The sequence below is a fragment of the Bos grunniens genome, chromosome 6 (assembly GCF_055505025.1).
Source record: "Bos grunniens cultivar Pamir isolate PY7600 chromosome 6, Bosgru_T2T1.0, whole genome shotgun sequence".
NCBI lineage: Eukaryota > Metazoa > Chordata > Mammalia > Artiodactyla > Bovidae > Bos > Bos grunniens.
The window spans coordinates 16993945-17017437 of record NC_141170.1 but is presented as its reverse complement, the minus strand read 5'-3'; the positions used below and the strand labels follow the sequence as shown (position 1 = coordinate 17017437).

The following is a 23493-nucleotide window of genomic DNA, read 5'->3' as shown; positions in this document are numbered from 1 at the left end:
ATCCCTTTGGACTGTAGCCCACCAGACTCCTCTGTCCATGAGATTCTCCAGGCAAGAATACTGGAGTGGGTTGCCATTTCCTTCTCCAGGGGATCTCCCTAGCTCAGGGACTAAACCCGTGCCTCTTACATCTCCTTCTTTGGCCGGGGGTTTCTTTACCACTAGCACCACCTGGGGAGACCCTAAGTCCTTCTCTTAATCTCTGTCTCCACATCACCCCTTCCTTCCCTCCAAACCCCATCCCAGCACCCCTAGACAATTTTCAATTTTCCCCTCTGTGGACATGTATAAACGCAATGCTGATCTGTCCTTCTTGGGAGCAGAAGGACTTTTTCCTAACTAATGCATATTTTTTATTTAGTTGTTGATAGTTTTATATAGTTGTTTATTTCTTCTTATAATGAAAGACTGGACATGCCAGCATTTTTGTATTTTTCCTCCAATCCCCAAACTATGCTGTTTATTTCAACGTGGTCTTTTTGTAATCGTATGTATTTGTTTACTTTTGGCGCCACTGGGTCTTCCTTGCTGCACTGGCTTTTCCCTAGTTGCGGTGAGTGGGGGCTACTCTAGTTGCCCTGCACAGGCTTCTCATTGTGGTGCCTTCTCTTGCTGTGAAGCACAGGCCGGAAGGCACGTGGGCTTGAGTAGTTGTGGTGTGTGGACTCTAGAGCACGGGCTCAAAAGTTGTGGTGCACTGGCTTAGTTGCTCCGCAGTGTGTGGGATCGTCCCAGACCAGGGATTGAACTCATGTCTCCTCCATTGACAGGTAGATTCTTTACCACTGAACCACCAGAGAAGCCCCTCAATATGATCTTTTCGGTAAAATTGTGTAGCAGGCATCAATATAAGGCAGAATTCCCACTGTTCAGTCCTAGGGGTGACTGGGCATTTTCACACCCTGCCATTCCAAGACTGTATCCAGGCAGGTGATGAGATTCACCTCTGAGCGGTAGTGCTCTTCTCTAGGTCAGCTTCTGTTCAGCTGTTTAAATCCCTCTTCCCCATAAACCTTTACTGGTTTAATGTGAACCCGTCAGTTACACTTTATTGTCTCTGATGCTACTTCAGTTGCCTCAGATGAAAGTATTTTAAGTTTTTTTTTCAGGTAAAAAAGAAGTATGTTGTTAGTAGCCAGCTTTCCTTAGCCTTCCCCAGAGAGGGGTGGTCTGAAACTAGATGTCCAGACATTCGAAGGTATTAACTCCACTCCATCTTCCCGCTGCCTCTGTTCATATTTTATTTTCTGAAAATTATCAGAGAGAAGGAAGCTCAAGAGAAATCCTCTAGAGAATGTGAACTTTTAAGTCTAGAATGAAAGAAAGTTGGCCCTCATACAGCAGCTCTTCTTCAGTCTTGTTTGAGATTTTTGAATGACACTTTCCATCCCTGTTCCGTCATTCACATGTCCATATGGTAGTAATCATCTGTGTTAATTATGAGAGAAAAAGATCCAAAAGGAAAAGCAGTTGAGTAAAGCAAAAAAAAAAAAAAAAATGTTTTGTATGATGAGGGAAGATAGGTGATTTGGAAGATTAATCCTGGAAGTCATAGAGGAGATCATTGCAGAATCATTTGTTCAACTCCTCCCACCTACAGCAAAGGTGAGTATCTTTCATAAGCCTTGGATAGAAAGTCATTACTGATACCTTGTTGAAGTTTTGGGATATACCAGCCCCAGGGTTAACTGGTTTAGGACAGAAGGGCATTCCATTAATATCTTTACAAGCAAGATAGAAAATAGTTTCTTCAGTCATCACTGTAAACATTTCTTGACTTATATTTAGCCACAATTGACAACATCATTAATAATTTGGTATATCTCAATTAGGTATTGAAAGAAGTTTAAATGAATAACAACAAGCCAGTCCACATAACCAAACCATCACATACTAAAGGATAAATATTGTACAGTCAACAAAACTGATCATTCAAAAGCATTTTATAGGCAACATATTCCAAAATGAGAAGAAACAGCTAAAAGGAGCATTTTATATCTGTTTAATGAACCACTTAAAGATTTATCATTTTTTTATAAGAGGAATATATTAACAGTTGAGATTTTTTGTTTACTAAAGGATAGATAATAGAAAAAAGTTATGGAAAATGTATTCTTAATTCAAAGATAATGAACAAAAGGCTATATTTTAAAAGAATATTAATGCCCAAAAGACAATTATGAAAGAGATAATTACATAAAATATCATTCTGCAGTGTATGTACAGCAAATAAAAGTACAGAGTGAGGTAACTTTTTAAATATTTTTTCATCTCTGTAACCTATCCCCTTACATCATGTTCAGAGAAAACAAGAGCCAAGGAATTTTGTTTGCTTGCTCAGATAATAGCTGAAATTGGAGAGACGTAATTTGACATGATAGAGCCTACACGGGAGACACTTACTCAGTGCATGTCATGGAAGCATCATAGCAGAATGGAAGGAAGTAGCCTTGGGGACAGGCGGTCATGGGGTCAAGTCTTGGCTTTACCCCTTATTTTCTGCTTGTTTTTATTGTTATTCAGTCTCTAAGTTATGTCCCACTCTTTCCAACCCCATGGACTGCAGCATGCTAGGATTCCTTGTCCTTCACCATCCCCTGAGTTTGCTCGGATTCATGTCCATTGAGTTGATGATACTATCTAACCATCTCATCCTCTACCACCCTCTTCTCTTTTTGCCTTCAGTCTTTCCCAGCCTCAGAGTCTTTTCCAGTGAGTCAGTTCTTCATATCAGGTGGTGAAAGTATTAGAGCTTCAGCTTTAGCATCAGTCCTTCCATTGAATATTCAGGTTGATTTCCTTTAGGATTGACTGGTTTCATCTCCTTGCACTCCAAGAGACTCTCAAGAGGCTTCTCCAGTTCAAGTTTTGGCTTTATACCTTACTTTCTGCTTATAATAATAATAAAAAAAGTTTTAACCTCAAAAAAAGTACTTCCATTTTAATAGAGTTGATAGTAAATATATAAAATTAAGAGAAGAAATAATCATATATGGCTAGTTATATAGAGATTCATATCGAAGTATTAATGACAAAGCCAGTAAATGAGTTATTCATGTGATTCATCAAATAAGTATCCCAGATAAGAAACAGAGTTACTTTATTCCATTCAAGGGTTAGTCACTTCCAAAACCTTCCCTTGATGGCTCAGTAATAAAGAATCTGTCTGCAGTGCAGGAGCTGAAGGAGACTCAGTTTCCATCCCTGGGTCAGGAAGATCCCCTGGAAAAAGAAATGGCAACCCACTCTATTATTCTTGCCTGGAGAATTTCATGGACAGAAGAACCCATGGGCTGAAGTCCATGGGGTCAAAAAGAGTCAGACACAACTGAGGTGATTTAACACATGAATATATAGTTCCATATATTCAATGGAACTGAATATACTTATACATGTAAATGTTTATTTAACATTCTTTGGCACTCCCCTCCCCTGTTTTCAGGCATAGGATCTACTTCAGGACTTTCAGTAAATAGTTCTAACATTCTTTGTTGTGTAAATCTTCTGGCCCACAAAATAGTCTGATGAGGCAAGCTTAGATGATAAATGAAGATTTTAGTGAAATGGCATGGATGGGGTTTTCCAGACCTGAGGACTGATAAGAAGTAGAACGGGATCAGCAAAATGAGGTGAGGCGAGACAGATGGTAAGGAAGTGATGTGCCCAGCTATGGGATTTCTTTCCGTAGTCAACCTCCAGCATTGAAATATCAACTGGAGTCCCCCAAAGTTATATTTGAAAATAGTGTGGTCTTCAGAGTCAAATCCGGATTCATCATCTGCTACGTGTGTGTGTAATCTGGGGCAAGCAAGCTATTTGCATTTTTGAGACTCAATTTCCTCATCTGAAACATGAGGATTATATCATAAAATGATCATCTACCTTTCAGGGCTGTTGGGAGAATAATAAAAATGTACATAAGGTCCTTGAAAAATAATCAACACTCCATAAATAGCAGACATTATGACTGAACTTATTTTAAAATGTCAGCGTTGCCTTTTATATAACTAAATTACCAATTTTGTTAGATAATATCTCCTTCGTCTTTATTTTTCAGCACAAAATAGCTTTTTGACTTTGAGCAATGCCCTTAACCTTTGTATGATTCGGTTTCTTCACACGTGAAATAACAGGGGTAATATCTTGAGGAATGCTCAAGTCCTCCAAGGTCATGGTGCTAATAGCCTGCTATCCATTTTCTTCTTGATCGTAATTAAAGCAAGGGGCATATGCATCAATATGCTGCAACATGCATAATCCAGCACAGCACTGGCATCAGCAGCATGGACTGTAGGGTAACATGACCTGCGTTACTTCTCATGGTTCCCCTGCTTAATGTAGCTGAATGTTCTGGGCAGGTCAGGCAGCTGTTTTATGCCTCATTTTTTTTCCCCATTTTATAGATTTTCTTTGCACAACTTAATTTGCTAATGATATAGAGAAAATCATTTGTCCTCAAATCTCTATTACCTCACCTATCCTACTGGTGCTCTGCTTTCCAAATGTAATAAATAGTTTAATGAAAGTATTACATTGTTTTACCACAAGCTGGCTAAACACCAGCACTTCATTCTCTCACCCCAGTCAGACAAAAATGTTCTAGAATGTCATTTCTCTTTTAGTTATAGAGCTATGTAACAAATAATTCACTAGTAATTTGAGAAACTGTCATACAGAAATGTGTGTTATAATAATTATTAACACAGAGGAGAAAGTATGAAGGTAATGTATTTATTAATCAATACCTTCTCAGTATTTACTTGGTGGGTTTTCCTATTCATGAGTGAATTTTCATGATATATAATATCAGTGTAAACATTTCCATATTCATAAAAAGTTTGGAACCTTTCTGATATTAAGGGTCTGTTACAATGAGCAAGAAAAAAATATTGTTCAAGCCATACTTTAAAATTAAGAGTAAGGAGGAATTTGGTGCTCCACGTGGTGAAAGAATCTGCTTACAGGAGACTCAGGCTCGATCCCTGGGTTGGGAAGAACCCTTGGGGAAGAGAATGGCAACCCACTCCAGTGTCCTTGCCTAGAGAATTCCTTGGACAGAGAAGCCTGGCAGGCTACAGTCCATGGGACTGCAAAGAGTCAGATACTGCTGAGCAACTAACACTTTCACTTTACAAATTTGAACTACAGGGCCACTGGCATTTTCTCTAATTATGAGATCCTTTGATATGTATGTATTTCTTGGAAAGTGATTGGTAATTAAAAATGGTAGCACTTGAAATGATGTCTAGAGTTATAACTAGTGTGGATCAAAAAGGCTTTGTATTAAGATACGAAATTGCAAATGCTATAAAATATTTTTAATAAAAAATTTTAAACTATGTAAATTTGAAAGCTTCCCTTTCCTTTAGCATATGTTACAGCATTATTCCTCATCCTAGAGGAGAGTTTACCCAGATGTGGGATCTGGCTGCTGGTTTATATGGTTGATGCATATACTTGTTGTTCAGTCACTAAGTCATCTCCAGCTCTTTATGACCCCATGAACTGCAGCACGCCAGGCTCCTCTGTCTTCTATTATCTCCCAGATATTGCTCAAACTCATGTCCATTGAATCAGTGATGCTATCTAACTATCTCATCCTCTGTTGGTCCCTTCTCTTTTTGCATTCAATCTTTCCCAGCACCAGTGTTGTGTCCAATGAGTTGGGCTTGTGTGAAGAACTGATTCATTGGAAAAGACCCTGATGCTGGAAAGATTGCTGGCAGGAGGAGAAGGGGAAACAAAGGATGAGATGGTTGGATGGCATCACTGACTCAATGGACATGAGTTTGAGCAAAATCCGATAATTGGTGATAGACAGGGAAACCTGGCGTGCTGCAGTCCATGGGGTCCCAAAGAGTCAAACATGACTAAGTGATTGAACTGAACTGGGCTCTTCACATCAGGCGGCCAAAGTACTGGAGCTTCAACTTCAGCATCAGTTCTTCCAGTGAATATTCAGGGTTGATTTCCTTTAGGACTCACTTCATCTCCTTTCAGTCCAAGAGACTCTCAAGAGTCTTCTCCAACACCACAGTTCAAAAGCATCAATTCTTTAGCACTCAGCTTTCTTTATGGTCCAACTTTCACATCCATACATGACTACTGAAAATAGCTTTGACTATAAGGAACTTTGTCAGCAAAGTGATGTCTCTGCTTTTTAATATGCTGTCTAGGTTTGTTATAGCTTTCTTTCCAAGAAGCAAGAGTCTTTTAATTTCATGGCTGCAGTCACCATCTCACTGATTTTGGAGGCCAAGAAAATAAAATCTGTCATTATTTCCACTTTTCCCCTTCTATTTGCCATGAAGGAATAGGAGCAGATGCCATGGTCTTAGTTTTTTGAATGCTGAGTTTTAGGCCAGTTTTTTCACCCTCCTCTTTCACCCTCATCAAGAGGCTGTTTAGTTCCTCTTCAATTTCTGCCACTAGAATAGTATCATCTGTATGTCTGAGGTTGTTACATTTCCCCAGTAATCTTGACTCCAACTTGTGATTCATCCAGTCCAACATTTCACATGAGGTATTGTGCATAGAAGTTAAATAAACGTGTGACAATATGTAGCCTTGATGTACTCCTTTTCCAGTTAGGAACCAGTCAGTTGTTCCATGTCTGATTCTAACTGATACTTCTTAACCTGCATACAGGTTTCTTAGGAGGCAGGTAAGGTGGTCTGGTCTTCTATCTCTTTAAGAAATTTCCACAGTTTGTTGTGATCCACAGAGTCAAAAGCTTTAGGGTCGTCAGTGAAGCAAAAGTAGATTGTTTTCTGGAGTTCCTTTGCTTTCTCTATGATCCAATGAATGTTGGCAATTTGATTTCTGGTTACTCTACCTTTTCTAAACACAGTTTGTACATCTAGAATTTCTCCATTCACATACTGTTAAAACACAACTTGAAGGATTTTGTGCATTACCTTGTTCAGTTCAGTCCCTCAGTTGTGTCTGACCCTTTGCGACCCCATGAACTGCAGCACGCCAGGCCTCCCTGTCCATCACCAACTCTCGGAGTTTACCCAAACTCATGTCCATTGGGTTGGCAATGCCATCCAACCATCTCATCCTCTATCGTCCCCTTCTCCTCCCGCCTTCAGTCTTTCCCAGCATCAGGGTCTTTTCAAATGAGTCAGTTCTTTGTATGAGGTGGCGAAAGTATTGGAGTTTCAGCTTCAGCATCAGTCCTTCCAATGAATATTCAGGACTGATCTCCTTTAGGATGGACTGGTTGGATCCTGCAGTCCAAGTGACTCTCAAGAACAGTTCAAAAGTACCAATTCGTCAGTGCTCAGCTTTCATTATAGTCCAACTCTCACATCCATACATGACCACTGGTAAAACCATAGCCTTGACTAGATGGACCTTAGTCAGCAAAGTAATGTCTCTGCTTTTTAATATGCTGTCTAGGTTTGTCATAACTTTTCTTCCAAGGAGTAAGTGTCTTTTAATTTTATGGCTGCAGTCACCATCTGCCGAGATTTTGGAGCCCCCAGAAATAAAGTCTGTCACTGTTTCCACTGTTTCCCCAGCTATTTGCCATGAAGTGATGGGACCAGATGCCATGATCTTAGTATTCTGAATATTGAGCTTTAAGCCAGCTTTTTCACTCTCCTCTTTCACTTTCATCAAGAGGCTCTTTAGTTCTTCTTCACTTTCTGCCATAAGGGTGGTATGAGGTTATTGATATCTGAGGTTATTGATATCTGAGGTTATTGATATTTCTCCTGGCAATCTTGATTCCAGCTTTTGCTTCATCCAGCCCAACGTTTCTCATGATGTACTCTGCATATAAGTTAAATAATCAGGGTGACAATATAGAGCCTTGACGTACTCCTTTCCTGATTTGGAACCAGTCTTTTGTTCCATGTCAAGTTCTAACTGTTGCTTCCTGACCTGCATACAGATTTCTCAAGAGGCAGGTAAAGTGGTCTGGTATTCCCATCTTTTGAAGAATTTTCCATAGTTTGTTGTGATCCACACAGTCAAAGGCTTTGGCATAGCAATAAAGCAGAAATAGATATTTTTCTGGAGCTCTCTTGCTTTTTTGATAATCCAACGGATCTTGGCAATTTGATCTCTGGTTCCTCTGCCTTTTCTAAAACCAGCTTGAACATCTGGAAGTTCACGGGTCAGGTACTGCTGAAACATGGCTTGGAGAATTTTGAGCATTACTTTACTAATGTGTGAGATGAGTGCAATTGTGCGGTAGTTTGAGCATTCTTTGGCCTTGCCTTTCTTTGGGACTGGAATGAAAACTGACCTTTTCCAGTCCTGTGGCCATTGCTGAGTTTTCCAAATTTGCTGGCATATTGAGTGCAGCACTTTCACAGCATCATCTTTTAGCATTTGCAATAGCTCAATTGGAATTTCATCACTTCCACTAAATTCCTCTGTAGTGATGCTTCCTAAGGCCCATTTGACTTCGCATTTCAGGCTGTCTGGCTCTAGGTGAGTGATCATACCATTGTGATTATCTGGATGGTGAAGATCTTTTTTGTGTAGTTCTTCTGTGCATTATCGCCACCTCTTCTTAATGTCTTCTGCTTCTGTTAGATCCAGACCATTTCTGTCCTTTACAGAGCCCATCTGTGCATGAAATATTTATTCCCTTGGTGTCTCTAATTTTCTTGAAGAGATTGCTAGTCTTTCCCATTCTATTGTTTTCCTCTATTTATTTGCACTGATCACTAATGTCTGGTTCTAGGTGAATGACCACATCATCATGATTATCTGTGCCATGAAGACCTTTTTTGTTTAGTTCTTCTGTGTATTCTTGCTACCTCTTCTTCTTAATATCTTCTGCTTCTATTAGGTCCTTACTGCTTCTGTCCTTTATTGTGCTCTTCATTACACAAAATATTCTCTTGATATCTCCATGGAGATGCAGGAGACACACATTTGATCTCTGGGTTGGCAAGATCCTCTGGAGGAAGAAATGGCAGCCCACTTCAGTATTCTTACCTGGAAAATCTCATGGGCAGAGGATCATGTCGAGCCACAGTCCAGGGGATCGCAGTGAGTAAGGTACGACTGAGCAAACATACATGCTCTTTTGCAATAAGAAGCTTATGATCTTAGCCACAGTCATCTCCAGGTCTTGTTTTTACTGACCATACACAGTCACATCTTTGACTGCAAAGACATAGTCAATCTGATTTCCCTATTGACCATCTGGTGATGTCCATGCTTGAAGCATAGAGAGTCCTAGTCAGAAACCTGAAATCCCAGTCCACACTGGCTTGACAGGCAAGGATGTTACCCTATTACTGACCATCTCCACTCCTTATATTCATGCTACTTAATCTACAGAACAAAATTTCTAGGATGCCTTTAGCCTAAAATTTATTTTTTCTTATTACACTACTTAAATATTTATCATTTTATCCCATTGATAATTATAGTAAAAGTAGAAAATTTTAATGATGAAGATTTAGCCAGAATTAAGAGCAAGTATTTACTGATTAAAGAGAAAATCTTCACATCTTTTATTATAACATGAATAAGTTCAAAATCTTTAGGAGGAGCTAGAGAAAAATCAATACATGCATTAATGCAAAATTGATTTTAGCATTTTTTTCAAATATTTTCATATCACTTCTGTGATATTTTCATATCACTTTCTGTCTAGAGAAATAAAAGCTGGTGACATAGTTAGTATTTTCTTTTATAATAATTGTATTTTTAATAATAAGGATCAGAGCTCCAAGTGAGAATTTCTCACCTTTTCAAAAATGATTTTCATATTTCTTCATAACATGATTATTGGATAGTAATAGCTATATAAAGTAAACCTGGCTGTTCTATCAGATGTCAGTTCAGGGCAGTTTTAAGTTTGAAAGCAGTATCTTAAACTTAAGATTATTTTCTATGGCATCTATTAAGTTCCAAAAAACTAATTCACACTTTCTTCAGAATCTAGATAAAACTAACAGAAAATTTGGAACTTGAAACTGATTTTTCCTCCAGCCAAAAATATCTTCATTTACCTTAAGAAAACTATCCCCAGCCCTAACAACAAAACCCATGATCTTTAAGATGTCAGAGAGTCTCACATGGAGACGTGTAACTCCCATTCCCTTCGCCTGACTTCCTGTAGCGTTTTTTCCCTTCAGGAGATTTGTTTTTATGAGCTATTTGCAGTCATCCCGTGATGACTTCATAGAGACTTTTGCTTTCATAATTTATCAGCACAGCCAGTCCAATTACAGCCAATAAAACACCTGATACAAGGCTGGATTCTCACAAGGATCCCAGAGAAAATAAAGGAAAATAACAAGCAATTATTTCCCTGGTGGCTCAGACAATAAAGAATCCTGCTGCAATGCGGGAGACCTGGGTTTGATTCCTGGGTTGGGAAGATCCCTGGAGGAGGGCATGGCAACCCACTTCAGTATTCTTGTCAGGAGAATCCCCACGGACAGAGGAGCCTGGCGTGCTACAGTCCATCAGGTCACAGAGAGTCGAACACAACTGAGAACTAAGCACACACACACATGGTTTTGTGCCATGAATCGCCTGTTCTCCAGGGAGACTGGCTTCAGTTCCAGCATGGACCCTTTTCTGTCTCAAAGTAGGAGGCTCTATCTTACGAACTGTCAGTCAACTGACTTGCTAGGCATTTTCCCTGTTCCTGTCAACTTAGACCTAGTCAGAATGCCAGAAAAATCTGATTCTTCTACTCTTTGAGAGCCTTCTTCTTGCTTTATTTTCTTTTTAGTACAACTACCTCATATCAGGATGAGTTAATACCCATGGTCGGTCTTCACTGCAAAGTCTATGACATAATAGTAATCACTTCGGTATACCTTGGAATTCCCTGGTGGCTCAGATGGTAAAGAATCTGCCTGCAATGCAGGAGACCTGGGTTCGATCCCTGGGTCAGGGAGATCCTCTGGAGAAGGAAATGGATACACACTCCACTAATCTTTCCTGGAGAATTCCATGGACAGAGGAGCCTTGCAGGGTTGCAAAGAGTCAGACATGACTGAGCAACTGACACCTTCACTTTGGTAGACCTCAATGAGCCCAACATTCACATAGGAGGAGAGGACAGGAGCAACAGGGAATGAGTCTGTTTAGATTTCTCCGTAAACAGCCTCTTTTTGACCATCTGGGGCAGTGGATCTGTAACAATAGGGAAAAAAGACCTAACTACTTGAGTAAAAATCATGAAACAAAACTTCGTAGTAAAGTAGGGATAACAACCAAATGAAGAATCCCATGCTGTTTCGTATGCCAGAGTCAAATGCTCAGTATTTATGGGACTTTGAGCAAGAGACTTTTTATTTGAAGGTGTCAGTGTCCTCGGTTGTAAAATTCCTACAGTCTTTTTCATATCTATGATTCATGGTCAATTCCTTAAAGTGAAAGTTACCTAAATAGTAAAGCAGATTTTACTTGATAGGTGTCCATTATATCCTTAAGAGAGTAGAAGTCATCATAGAATGCAGATGTGAAAATTTATTGAATCATTTATTTGATAAATAATAAGTAATAATTTCTTACTTAAAGTTAATTTATTACTTAAGTTAAAATTAATAATAATTTTATAATTTGCACATAATTCATTTTATTGGAATTAAGAGTTTCACATGTTATCATGTGATTAAAGCCAAGTATAAATAGTACAGTGAAAATAATCCTTTTAATGTAGAGACTTTTCTGAGAGATTTAATACAAAATCATGGCCCTGTACCCCAGATTCTGGTTCTAGGTTGAGATCTGTCCCAGTTGGCTAGTTTGTTTAAATTCTTAGCATGATTTGTGTCTGATATTCCCATTATCTTGGCTATTAAAATCCAAGTGCCTATATCCCTCCTTGATTTAGACCTAAGAAAATGTAGAATTATTGACCACTTGTTGGGTGATATCGATATTATGACAGAGTGGTATTGATTTCCTAAGCTACATTTTCCTTATCTGTAAAATGGAAATGATTATATGCATTAAGTCTTTACCCTCTAATTAATTTCTTTTTTCTCAGAAACATGAAGAAGGCAAAGCACAAACTTCTGGTGTCTTGTGGGCTCTTTTCCTTTTCGTGTTCATTTTAGCCCAATTTCATGCTTGTGCTTACTTGCTCAGTCAGTGTCTGACTCTTCGCAACCACCAGGCTCCTCGTCCATGGGAGTTTTTTCCAGGCAAGAATACTGGAGTGGGTTGCCATATCCTTCTCTAGGAGTTAGCCTAATTGGGTTGCTATGTAAATCAGAAAAAGAGACATTCAATGCCACCACAGAGGTGATTGGTTTTATCATCAAAAGAGCCTCAATTAGATGTCCGCAGATCCCTTTTTCTTTCTAATATTATGACCTTAGCATTGACAACTTTGTGAGAAAGTGAAAACTAGTTTCAGGTAATTTATAACTTTTCATTAGAGAGAAATAGGTCTCCTGTTTTAGGTTTCTTCCCTATGCTGAGTCCTCTTCCTCCTCTGTGAAATCTTTCTTTGGGTTGTTTTCTTCTCTCCAGCTGGTTAACATTTATTGATCCCCTGTTGAGGGAGAGGTGTTTATTACCTCCACTATTGCCTGTGCCTACTTGTTTATCCTCGTCTTCCCCTCCTTTTCAAAGTGTCACAATAGCCTCGTCACAACAGATTGTTTGTTGCTATAAAGATTCCTTTTTCGTTGTTTTAATGGGAGATGTCATGGGACATGTGAAGGGTAGTAGTTATCAGAAGAAATATTTTGACAACCGCCATTTAGCCAGTTTGAAAAGCTTCATGGAAATGCTTACGACTTGAGTTTGTCCGCATCACTCGTTTATCTTTTGCTTTATGAATGACTGTTGGTGTGAACGGAAAGGTTGGTAATAGACCTTTATATTGTGTCATTATTTATAGTTGCCTAGCAGTCAAAGCCATGGAGCTCATTTTAAAATCAACAAAAATCCCACACCGAATTCATAAAAAAGCACAGATTAACATCTGATAGGAACTCCTTAGATTCTCAGTTTACATGGCATCTCAGCATCCGTTGTCTTACTGGAGTGTCATCAGACAGGTAAGGAAATTGAGGGAAAGTCATGTGCCCAGGTTTTCAGTCAACAAGTAGCAGACTTCCCCTGCCTCCCATTCCTGTTCTCTTTCTACCAGACAAGGACACCTCTCCATTTGCTGCTAATTCTTGGTGGTGCTAAGATTCTTCTTATTTCTCTAGTTTCCCTTGTCAAAAAGTGCAATGGTGGAGACAAGAAAAGTGAATAAGAAGTCAGTGCAAAATTATACCAGTGTTAATCCTTCTATTTTATATACTTCTAATGTGTTTTATTGTAGGCTAAAAGGATGAAACTCCTGCCTCATATTTAAGTATAATTCCTTAAAAATGCTCTATTGATATAGTTGGATAAGTTCAATTTAGTAAAGCAAATTTATGTATGACTAACAAATTTGTTTTCACTGTTATAATGTACTCTATTGTTTCTAGATAAAATAATATGGAAATTATGTGAACATATTGAATGAGTATCAAGATACAGTTTTAAAGCAACTATTAAAATGTAAAATGTGAGTAAATTTAAATATGCCTCTTACTGTGAATAAGTGATTGATGAATTGCAACATGGAAACAATGGCTGTTCTCCTCCGTCATTAATTTTAATGATACTTTTCATATTGCAAGATGTGCTTTGAGACCTTCAAAGGATCCACACATGGAATTTATCAAATAAAAATTGCAGTGGTTTCTTTGGGTGACATAGATGTATGGTAACCAGAATGTATAAGAAGTCACTTAGAACTTATCCTCATGTATAAATGAAAGAGGGGATCAGCACCAGCTGGTATCTAATGTTTTATTGGGATAATGTCTGTCCTTGCTCTATAGATAAAAATAAGCCTGGTTACAAAATTTGTACAAACAACCTGAACCATCAGAACACAAACAAATGATATATGGATTAAAGTATCCAAAATAATTTGTAACAATACTTATAAACGTGCTCATTCACTCACATTCTGTCCCCAAAAGAGGTACTTTAAAATTCATATATGCTAATTTTTTTCCATCAGAATAAAGCTCCCAATTAGATTAGCCTTTTTAACATAGCGATCCTTTTTCCTAGAAATTCATTCTAAGGCTTTGAAAAAAGAAATCTACAGAAAAACAAAAATATCCCTAGTAGTGGGTAGTACAATTTACTAAAAAGAAAACCCTGAAAGCTAAGTTTATGCCTCCAAATAGAGTAACATACAAATAACCTGTGTTATACCATGCAAAAGAACATTATTCAGACGTTGAAAACAGCAAATGAAATAATAATTTTATTTATATATTTTACAGTTTGAAAGTGTTTTGCTGTTTTTTGCAGTATCTCATTTGATGATTCCTGATAAAAGGAAAATGCTTATAAAATATTCAAAGTGAAATAGTATTTAAAAATGTATAAATGAACTATGACAATAACCACATAAAATGCTACATATGGATAAAGGTTGGAGTGTGTGTATGCATTATGTAGATAGATAGTAGATAGATACACACGTACAGTATATCATTGAGGGAGCTATATATATATATAAAATTTTCTTTAATATTAAGATATTTAAACAAAAACTCATTCTAAATTTTAAACAGAAGATGAAATGTGATTATTCCTCTTGAATAGATTAAACTAAAAAATATTGTCTTTTTTCATGATAAAATGGAATTGAATAGAATCCATAAAACGTCTTTTACTATAATTTCTATATGAATGAATAAATCATGTTTCTCAAATTTTTAGCCAACCAAGATGAATTCATTCCATAAATATATAATTTAGTGTATTCAAACTTTATTTAGCTTCCAAAAATAACCCTGGAGTTCTAATAGTATCCCAACTAAAGAGTAGGAATAATGCAAACACACACGTTTGTTTAGTCACAGTCCAAACAAAGATATAAATAAGTAGAAGAATTTACTGTTTTTCTTAAAGTCCATTGGAGATTGTTGTTTTGAGAATATCACACCTTTATATTTTTGATCCTCTAGCTCAGTATTATCTGAAAAGCATACTGTTCTCTCAGTTTTATTTGTGTTGGCTTTTTGTTTAAAGAGCAAAACCCATCCCCTTCCTGCTTATCTAATGAACCTGTTTCTCCTTATAAGCATGTTAGAAAATTTTTATTCAATTTAAAAAGGAAAACATATGTCTATGACTTAACTATTGAAAATGTAAATGCTCAATATGCATGAATTCGGTCTTTCTATTTCTCCAGTTCCTCAAATATTATTTAAGCAGACAAACACACAAATAAAACAGTAGTACGTGAATGAATTTTAACCTGAGTCCAGATACTCCTGACTGGCCTCTAGACCTTTATGCTCAACACAGCTGGTAACAAGAAACACTTAAATTGAGGACCTGAGTCTGCTATTTAATTAACAGGCTGGTGTTTGTTTATTTTCTTGTAACTCCTGTGTTCTCTACCAGCTGGTTCCTAGTTAGGTCAGAAGATATATAGAACACAAACAAAAGTGCAAGTAAGGCCCAAGTGACTTCAGCGATGCAGTCTCTCCCTTAGGCACCCTGCTTGCTGCTGCTGACAAGTGCTCAGTCGTGTCCGACTCTTTGCAACTCCATGGACTGTGGTCCACCAGGCTCCTCTGTCCATGGAATTTTTTCCAGGCAAGAAAACTGGAGTGAGTTGAGGCACCCTGGTTACCCCCAAATAAATTTATATTGACTTTACAGAACAGAGCTCTATAAAATATGCACTAAAGCAAGCTCTTTTTTAGAAGACAATAGATTTTCTTGATTGTATATACTGTTAGTTCATCATTCCCCTTTTAGGAATAAGTAGGGGTTCTCTACTTATTCCTAAGACATCAAACAAAGGTCTCTATAGTCAAAGCTATGATTTTTCCAACGGTCATGTATGGGTGTGAGAGTTAGACCATAAAGAATGCTGAGTGCTGAAGGATGCTTTTGAACTGTGGTATTGAAAGACTCTTGAGGGTCCCTTGGACTACAGGGAGATCACACCAGTCAATCCTAAAGGAAATCAATCCTGAATATTCTCATTGGAAGGACTGATGCTGAAGCTGAAACTCCACTAATTTGTGAAGAACTGACTCATTGGAAAAGCCCCTGATGCTAGGGAAGACTGAAGTTGGGAGGAGAAGGGGACAGAGGGTAAGATGGTTGGATGGCATCACTGACTCAATGGACATGAGTTTGAGCAAGCTTTGGGAGATGGTGAAGGACAGGGAAGCCTGGAATTCTGCAGTCCATGGGGTTACAAAGAGTCGGACATGACTGAGCAACTGAACAACCAAGGGGTTCCCTGGTGGTTCAGATGGTAAAGAATCCGCCTGCATTGCAGGAGACCTGGGTTCGATCCTTGGTTGGGAAGATCCCCTGGAGGGCATGGCAACCCACTCCAGTATTCTTTCCTGGAGAAACCCCATGGACAGAGGAGACTGGCAGGTACAATCCATGGGGTTGCAAAGAGTCGGACATGACTCAGTGACTAAGCACAGCACAGTGATTCCAAAACTCTGATCACAGACACACTTAATACAGTTGGTAAGAGAAATGATAATAACAGATATAAAGACTGAATGTTTCCACTTGCAGAGATTATAAACATGGGTGAGTTAGTTCGAAATTTTTTTTCAAAAATGATTCCAAAATATTATGATCTAGAGTTATTGGGGTTTTTTTTCTTCTTTTTTCCATCTTCCTATCTTTTCTTTCTTTTTACTACATGGTAGTAACAATTGTTGCAGAATATTTAGAAAATAGAAAAAAGATCAAAAATAAAATTGTTGCTATTGTCTCACTGCTGTTAATGTTGCTGTTTAGTGGATAGGTCATGTCCAACTCTTTGCGACTCCATGGACTCCTCTGTCCATGGGATTCTCTAGGCAAGAATACTGGAGTTAGTTGCCATTTCCTTATCCAAGGGATCTTCCTGACCCAGGGATCGAACTCAAGTCTCCTGAATTGGCAGATGGATTCTTTACCACTGAGCCACCTTGGAAGCCCCTCCATGTATAGAGGAACCTGATGAGCTAGAGTCCATGGGTCCCAAAGAGTTGGACATGACTGAGTGACTAACATTTTCACTTTCAAGGGACATTGACACTGATGTTTTGAAGGTTTTACCCTCAAGGACCTACTTTGTAGAAAACAGAAGTACCCAGGTCCCAGAGGGTCCCAGGCTTCCAAAAGGAGCCCTTACTGAAGGATGTTGGTGGAACAGCATCTGAGGCTATAGTCACCTAGCCCAGGTTGCCAGGTGACTGAAAGCTTTCCCTCAGACCACCTGACTATAATGGCCTGTCACACTGTACGTGGGTGATAATTATATTGCAAGACTATCTTTTTATGAAAATTTCAAAAATGTCCAATGCTCCTGATTGTACATTTTAAAACAACTTAAATACCCAGAAATTCCTTTCCCTGGGTTCACAAAATGATAATCTTCAGAATTTTTCTCTCCTAATTTATACTCCTAAGTATTTTTTTCTAAAACCACTTGAACATATTTAGGAAAACTTTCAGTAAAATCAGGACAGTGATTATTTACAGCATAGAATAGAGAGATATGAACAGAAACATATTTTAGGCTTCAGGGGAAAAATGTCTTCAAAACAAAATAAAATTATGTTTCAAGTAAAAAATTTTTACTGTTCAGGAAGTGTTCAGTTTCATGATTTTGACTGTATATACATTAGGAGACCCGATATATGTATCTTTAAGCATCCACATAAAATGACAATCTAAAAGCTTACACATTTCAGATTACTTTACATTTTTCCCTAAATGACCTTCAGTGTTTTAACAATATTTGCTCTCCATCGCTAATAATAGTTATTATCATGTGGTGTTGTTTCTAAGGCCCAAGAAAAGGAATTAAATTGAAGGGGAGGGCAGGGGAAAATGTGCTAGAAAAACCATTTTTCTCATTAGATTACAAACTAGAAACAACCAAATTGTACTCATACAGGAACCCAGTTCGACCCTAAATGGAAAGATTCTAAGGATTGCAGGCCAGACCTCCTTTAATATCTGTGTGAAGTTAAATACTGCCAGTAGGACACTTCAGGAAGGTATCATCATTGGGAAAGGAAGCAAGAACCAAGCAGAAAACCAAACCATCTTATTTGCTCTTTTACCCATTGCAAATACTGGCCCATGCTTCCAGATGCTTTCTTTATACACTTAAACTTTAATACAAGTTTCTTTTCATCTGTTGTTGTTGTTATTCAGTTGCTCAGTCATGTTCGACTCTTTTGACCCCATGGACTGCAGCATTCCAGTCTTCCCTGTCCTTCACTATCTCCGGGAGTTTGTTCAGACTCATGGTTATTGAGTCAGTGATGCCATCCAAACATCTCATCCTGTTTTATCCTCTTCTCCTCCTGCCTTCAATCTTTCCCAGCAGCAGAGTCTTTTCCAATGAGTTGGCTCTTTGCCTCAGGTGGCCAAAGTATTGAAGCTTCAGCATCAGCATCAGTCCTTCCAAAGAATGTTCAAGGTTGATTTCCTTTAGGACTCACTAGTTTGATCTTTCAGACCAAGGGACTCTCAAGAGTCTTCCCCAGCACCACATTTCGAAAGCATCAGTTCTTTGGAGCTCAGCCTGTTTTATGGTATTACATGATTTGAAATCAGGATCTTGAAATGAAGTTTCCGAGACAAAGAAAGAGAGGATGCAATGTGCTCTTCTGTATTTTCTTCTGTGAAATTACACTCAGGAAAACACTAGCTGAAGTGTTTGAAAAACCAAGTGCTTTAATGGGACAGTATAACAATTGGTAGAAAATGCCAGAAATGATGTTTCCTTTTTCATTATTTTTGATTTGAGAGATAGTTGAAAACTTAGCCAGTAGATTTTTCTTTTGTTAAAATATCACTGCAGTAGTTTCTAAATTTAAAACAAATAATAATTCTGACATGGCTGTGTTTTTAGCCTTTCTTCAGAAATAAAACGAATTTGGGAATAAGAGAAAGCAGCTGTTTCACGTTGCTGCATGGTGGTTTTGTTGGTCAAGAATCTGCCTGCAGGGCAGGAGACCTGGGTTCAGTCCCTGGGGCAGGAAACTACCCTGGAGAAGAAAATGGCAACTCACTCCAGGATTCTTGCCAGGGAAATCCTATGGACAAAGAAGCCTGGCAGGCTACAGTCCATGGGTCGCAAGAATCAGACATGACTTTAGCAACTAAACCACCACCTCCATATAAGTCATCATAGACTTCTCTATGGAGTAATGTTTTTTACTTGCTCTTTAGTTAAATATGGTGCCATAGAACAAGAGGGTTGTAGTAAGTGTCACAATGTGTATTCTGAGCAAAAATAGCAATGGAATGAATGCCAAATAGCTGAAGGCCTTTTACCTTGTTTTATGTGGGCTGATTGGCTATTCAGGATGATGTTAGTGCTTTTGTTTTTTTTATTCAGAATTTAACCTGAAAAAATATTAAAGTCCCTGTTTTTATTATTTTTCTCTGCTATTTATTTTGACTTATCACTAGTTTAATCAGTGGCCAGTTATATTTATCTCTTTAAAGAAAATATCTGCAACACACTGATTCTAGCTCCAAGATTTTGAAATTTAGTTTTCTTTTTAAGGCTAGATTTGGCAAGGATGAAGAGGCTGGTTTTATGAAGTGATGTTGGATGGTGCAGTTTGCACATAAGAGTATTGAAAGCAGAGGCAAAGTATCATCAGCCAGTGGCATTCTCAGAGAAGACTGTAAAAATATGGGAAAGGCAGATTGAAGGCAGGAACAGTTACCCTATCTGAAGGATTTGGTGTGAATTGCCCTGCTGGCTTGCAGATATAATTTCAAGGTTTCTCTTTCAGCTGGCAGTGCCACTTAAAATGAGGAGAGCAGAAATACATACCATGCAGGGCTGCATTTCAGGCTCTGCTTCTAGCATTCCAATAAATCTAGTAGAAAGAACCTGGTGTTTTATTAACATCCTCAGACTCAGGGAACTGAAAATTGTGACTCTTATACAGTACTCCAAACTGTAGTTGAAAAAAATGCCTTGTCTGCTACATTTAAGGGTAAGAGATTGCCTTGTTCCCTTGTGGGCATTTCTAAGGATCTTGTAATTTAAGCAAATTAAAATAAAACAATACTTGTGAAAAACGGAGTGGTAGTCTACAATATAGAAACACCTCTAAACTCACATCTTCAGAATATTCTGTATGGCATATGGATGTGTGCTCAGTTGCTCAGTCATGTCTGACTCTGCAACCCCATAGACTGTAGCCTGCCAGGCTCCTCTGTCCATGGAATCCTCCAGGTAAGAATACTGGAATGGGTTGCCATTTCCTTCTCCAGAGGATCTTCCCAACCCAGGGATCAAACCCATACCTGCATTGGCAGGCAGATTCTTTACCACTGCAACTGGGAACTCTACTTTATGCACTGTGGTGACCTAAACGGGAAGGAAGTCCAGATGGGAGAGGATGTGTGTGTATGTATGGCTGATTCATTTTGCTGTACAGTAGAAACTAATACAACATCGTAAAGCTACTGTACACCAATAAAAATTAATTTAAAATAAATACATATTCTGTTCCTTTCTGTAAAAAATAAATAGACATTCATCTTCAGCTTGAAGACAGGCCAGATCCATTAAAAAAAAAAAAAGAATTATAGGCACATATTAACAAAAACTATCATTTTTTGTCTGTATCCTACATCAACTTCCTTTAAAAAAAAAAACAAAAACAAAACTTTTTCTAAACATTTCTGTGCTCTTTATAAAAGCTAACTTGCCTGGCAGATATTCTCAAGGTTTTGTGATAATTGCATTCTTGTCTTCTCTACTCTGTATTTATAAAGCACATTTTATTTCTGTTCTTCTTTTGAGAAAGTTATAAATCAACAGATTTCCTCCAAGTTCAAGGCCAGGCAGACCATGATTGTAGTTCAAGCCCTGCCACTCACCAGTAACAGTGTGCAGGCAAATTATTCTCATTGATAAAATGGGATAGAATGGCATCATCCACTCAATGGACTTGAGTTTAAGCAAACTCTGGGAGATAGTGAAGGACAGGGAAGCCTGGCGTGCTGCAGTCCATGGGGTCACAAAGAGTCGGACACAACTGATCGACTGAACAACAGCTTTACAGTGGGAATCACACCAATTACCTCATAGCATCTACAAGGATTAACTGAGATAACATTCGTGAAGCCCCCAGCCCTGTGTGTCTCAGGAGACAGATGTTCATAGGTTAACTCCTTTCCTGTTTCCCATTAGTCTCCTTCCTTTACCCTCCCTCAACCTAATTTCCAAATAGTGCATACATAATTGTAGGAACATCAGCATGAATGGCCTGATGCATTTGTTACTGAATTAACTCAGCAGTGAACTTGGCATTCTCTCCCCAAACTTTCCCCTTCATTAATCCTCCTGGGCAACATCCTTAAACACAGTCTTACTCCTAGACACCAGAAACCGCGAAACCAGTCATGCACGAGAGCGTTTTCTACCAGGCTTTCAGCTGGTCTCATTTGTCCTCAAAGACCAGACAGATCTTATGTTGTTCACAGTGGGCTGACTCTGGCCATGTGGTCACTGCCGTCAAGATCTGCCACCAGGAGGACAGCAGTTCAATAAAATCTTGAACTCTATTTATAGCCTACTTGAAACAAACACTCTCCCATGAAGCCTGAGGAGTCCTCCTTGAGTACACAGAAAGTAATTCACTAGTCCCAGTACCAAACTAGGGCAACAGAAGGGTGGAACATGCAGTAAGTACATTTTTTTCTAGCCCTCTACAGTTTATAAAGCGTTTGCTCCTACGTGCTGTCTCATTTCATCCTCATATTGACCCAGCAGGGAGCCAAAGCAGACGTTGGCAGTAAATTCCCATTTTATAGATTATAAACCCAATGTTTAGTAGGTTAGATGAGTTGCTCATGTTACATGGTTGGAGAAGGAGGGGAGAGGAAAGTGGTTAAAGAGTAAGAATGATTTTCTGTTAATGCAATCAATCTAATCTTCAGTGAATAATGGTTTACCTGTAAGAATAAAAAAGAAAACAAAGAGAAATAATGTTTTATAACGTTTTGGCAAGCTTAAAAACTGTTTCTTCTCCACTTCAGATAGGAAAACCAAAATAAGATAAATAGAAGCCTGCTGTTTAGGGCAGGGAGCTCAGCTCAGTCGGTGTTCTATGATGATCTAGATGGGTGGGATGGGGTGGAATGCGAGGGGGGCCACAAATGAGGAGATAGATAGATATATATATATACACACACACACACACATATACCTGCTTCATTTGAGTATACAACACTATAAGGCAACTGTACCCCAATTAAAAAAAAAAAAACCTAGACAGACTTTACAGGGAAACGTTTATAAACATGTTTGTATCTGCCTAGAACATCTACATGCAGAATGATTATATTTTAGGCCAGAAACGCCTTTCTGAAATCTCTCCAAATTAAAATGTGCATCAGTCAAGACTAATCTTGAAAAAGATGGCAAGAATTTTTATGAGAAGTTTTAGTTGATTTTGCCAGTCATCTCTGAAATATATATCTTTACTGTCTTTTTAATATGGGGGATTTACATAATTCAAATATGGGTCCCCAGAGCAAGACTTCATTAATGTGAATTAGTTTATGGAGCAGAAATGATTTTATTCTGAAAAGAATTATTTTATTTTGATTTTGGCAAGTACTTTAATTTTCTAAGATCTTTCTTTAAGCTGTGTTACCGCAAAGAGTCGGACATGACTTAGTGACTGAGCAGCAACCACATTAAAAGGGCATACAAAAAACTTTTTGGCTTGAAAAGGACGTCTGATCTATTAGAATAGCTACACTGAAGTCCGTGTATGTGTATGTGTGCATGTGTATGTATATGTGTGTGTGTGTGTGTGACACACACACAGAGATAAAGAGAGGGAAGGGGGGAGAGAGAGAGAGAGAGAGAGATTACTCAAGAGTGCCTCTGGCTTAGCAGATTGGCACTGAGCCATTTGGGGCTTCTCAGATTTACTGCTTCTCTGACTATTGTTGCAGCTCTGATTTATGGAGTTCAAAATCTCTTGAAAAGCAAGGTGTCTTAAGTTTACAGTATTTCCCTGATGGTCCCTCCCTTTCCCCTGTTCATTCCTTTTGCCCCCCGTTCACCTTGCAATGACCTTGCACGACTCAGCATTTTTACCTGAGCTCAGTAGCCGGGGAACCTGCTAGTGCTGGGGCAAGGGCAGCGGTTGGTTTCCATTCCTGCGTGATGGAGTCATGGGAGAAACTGTCGGGAACCAACAGTAGGACCGGAGCGGCAGCAGGGCTGAACTGTGTTTAAGCGGCTCAGGACAGAGCAGCTGGCTCCCTCTCCCAGCCTGCAAGCGCAGCCTGCATTTGTCACTGACCACTGAAGTGTGTGTTTGTGCAAGGTGAGAGCTGGGTGCTTTCTCATTACTTTGGAGACAACTTGCCAGGTATTGCTGTTGATTGTGTTTGCTCATTTGGGGAGGTTTCTGTCGCTGCAAATTCAGGACCTAGACTGTGTCTGGTTTGATTTATTGTTTT

At 38.6% G+C, this 23493-nt stretch overlaps 1 protein-coding gene and 1 long non-coding RNA gene across 8 annotated transcripts in view; one reads left to right on the top strand and one right to left on the bottom strand.

Annotated features, from left to right (window-relative positions):
* Positions 1–23493, top strand: part of ARHGAP24 (Rho GTPase activating protein 24) — a 614546-nt gene that overhangs the window by 424326 nt on the left and 166727 nt on the right. The window contains exon 1 of one of the 7 annotated variants that reach the window (XM_086404976.1): positions 22863–23357. The exons of 5 other annotated variants lie outside the window; for them this stretch is intronic. The gene's annotated coding sequence lies outside the window, so the exon portion shown is untranslated. Of the gene's footprint in view, positions 1–22862; positions 23403–23493 lie in introns of those variants that run through there. One more of the 7 variants, XM_086404974.1, reaches the window with a different exon arrangement.
* LOC147370349 (uncharacterized) lies at positions 2155–23237 on the bottom strand. Its single transcript, XR_015165204.1, has 2 exons — positions 23126–23237; positions 2155–3222 (listed from the first exon to the last, which is right to left on the bottom strand). It is a non-coding gene; the product is annotated as an uncharacterized LOC147370349 (long non-coding RNA).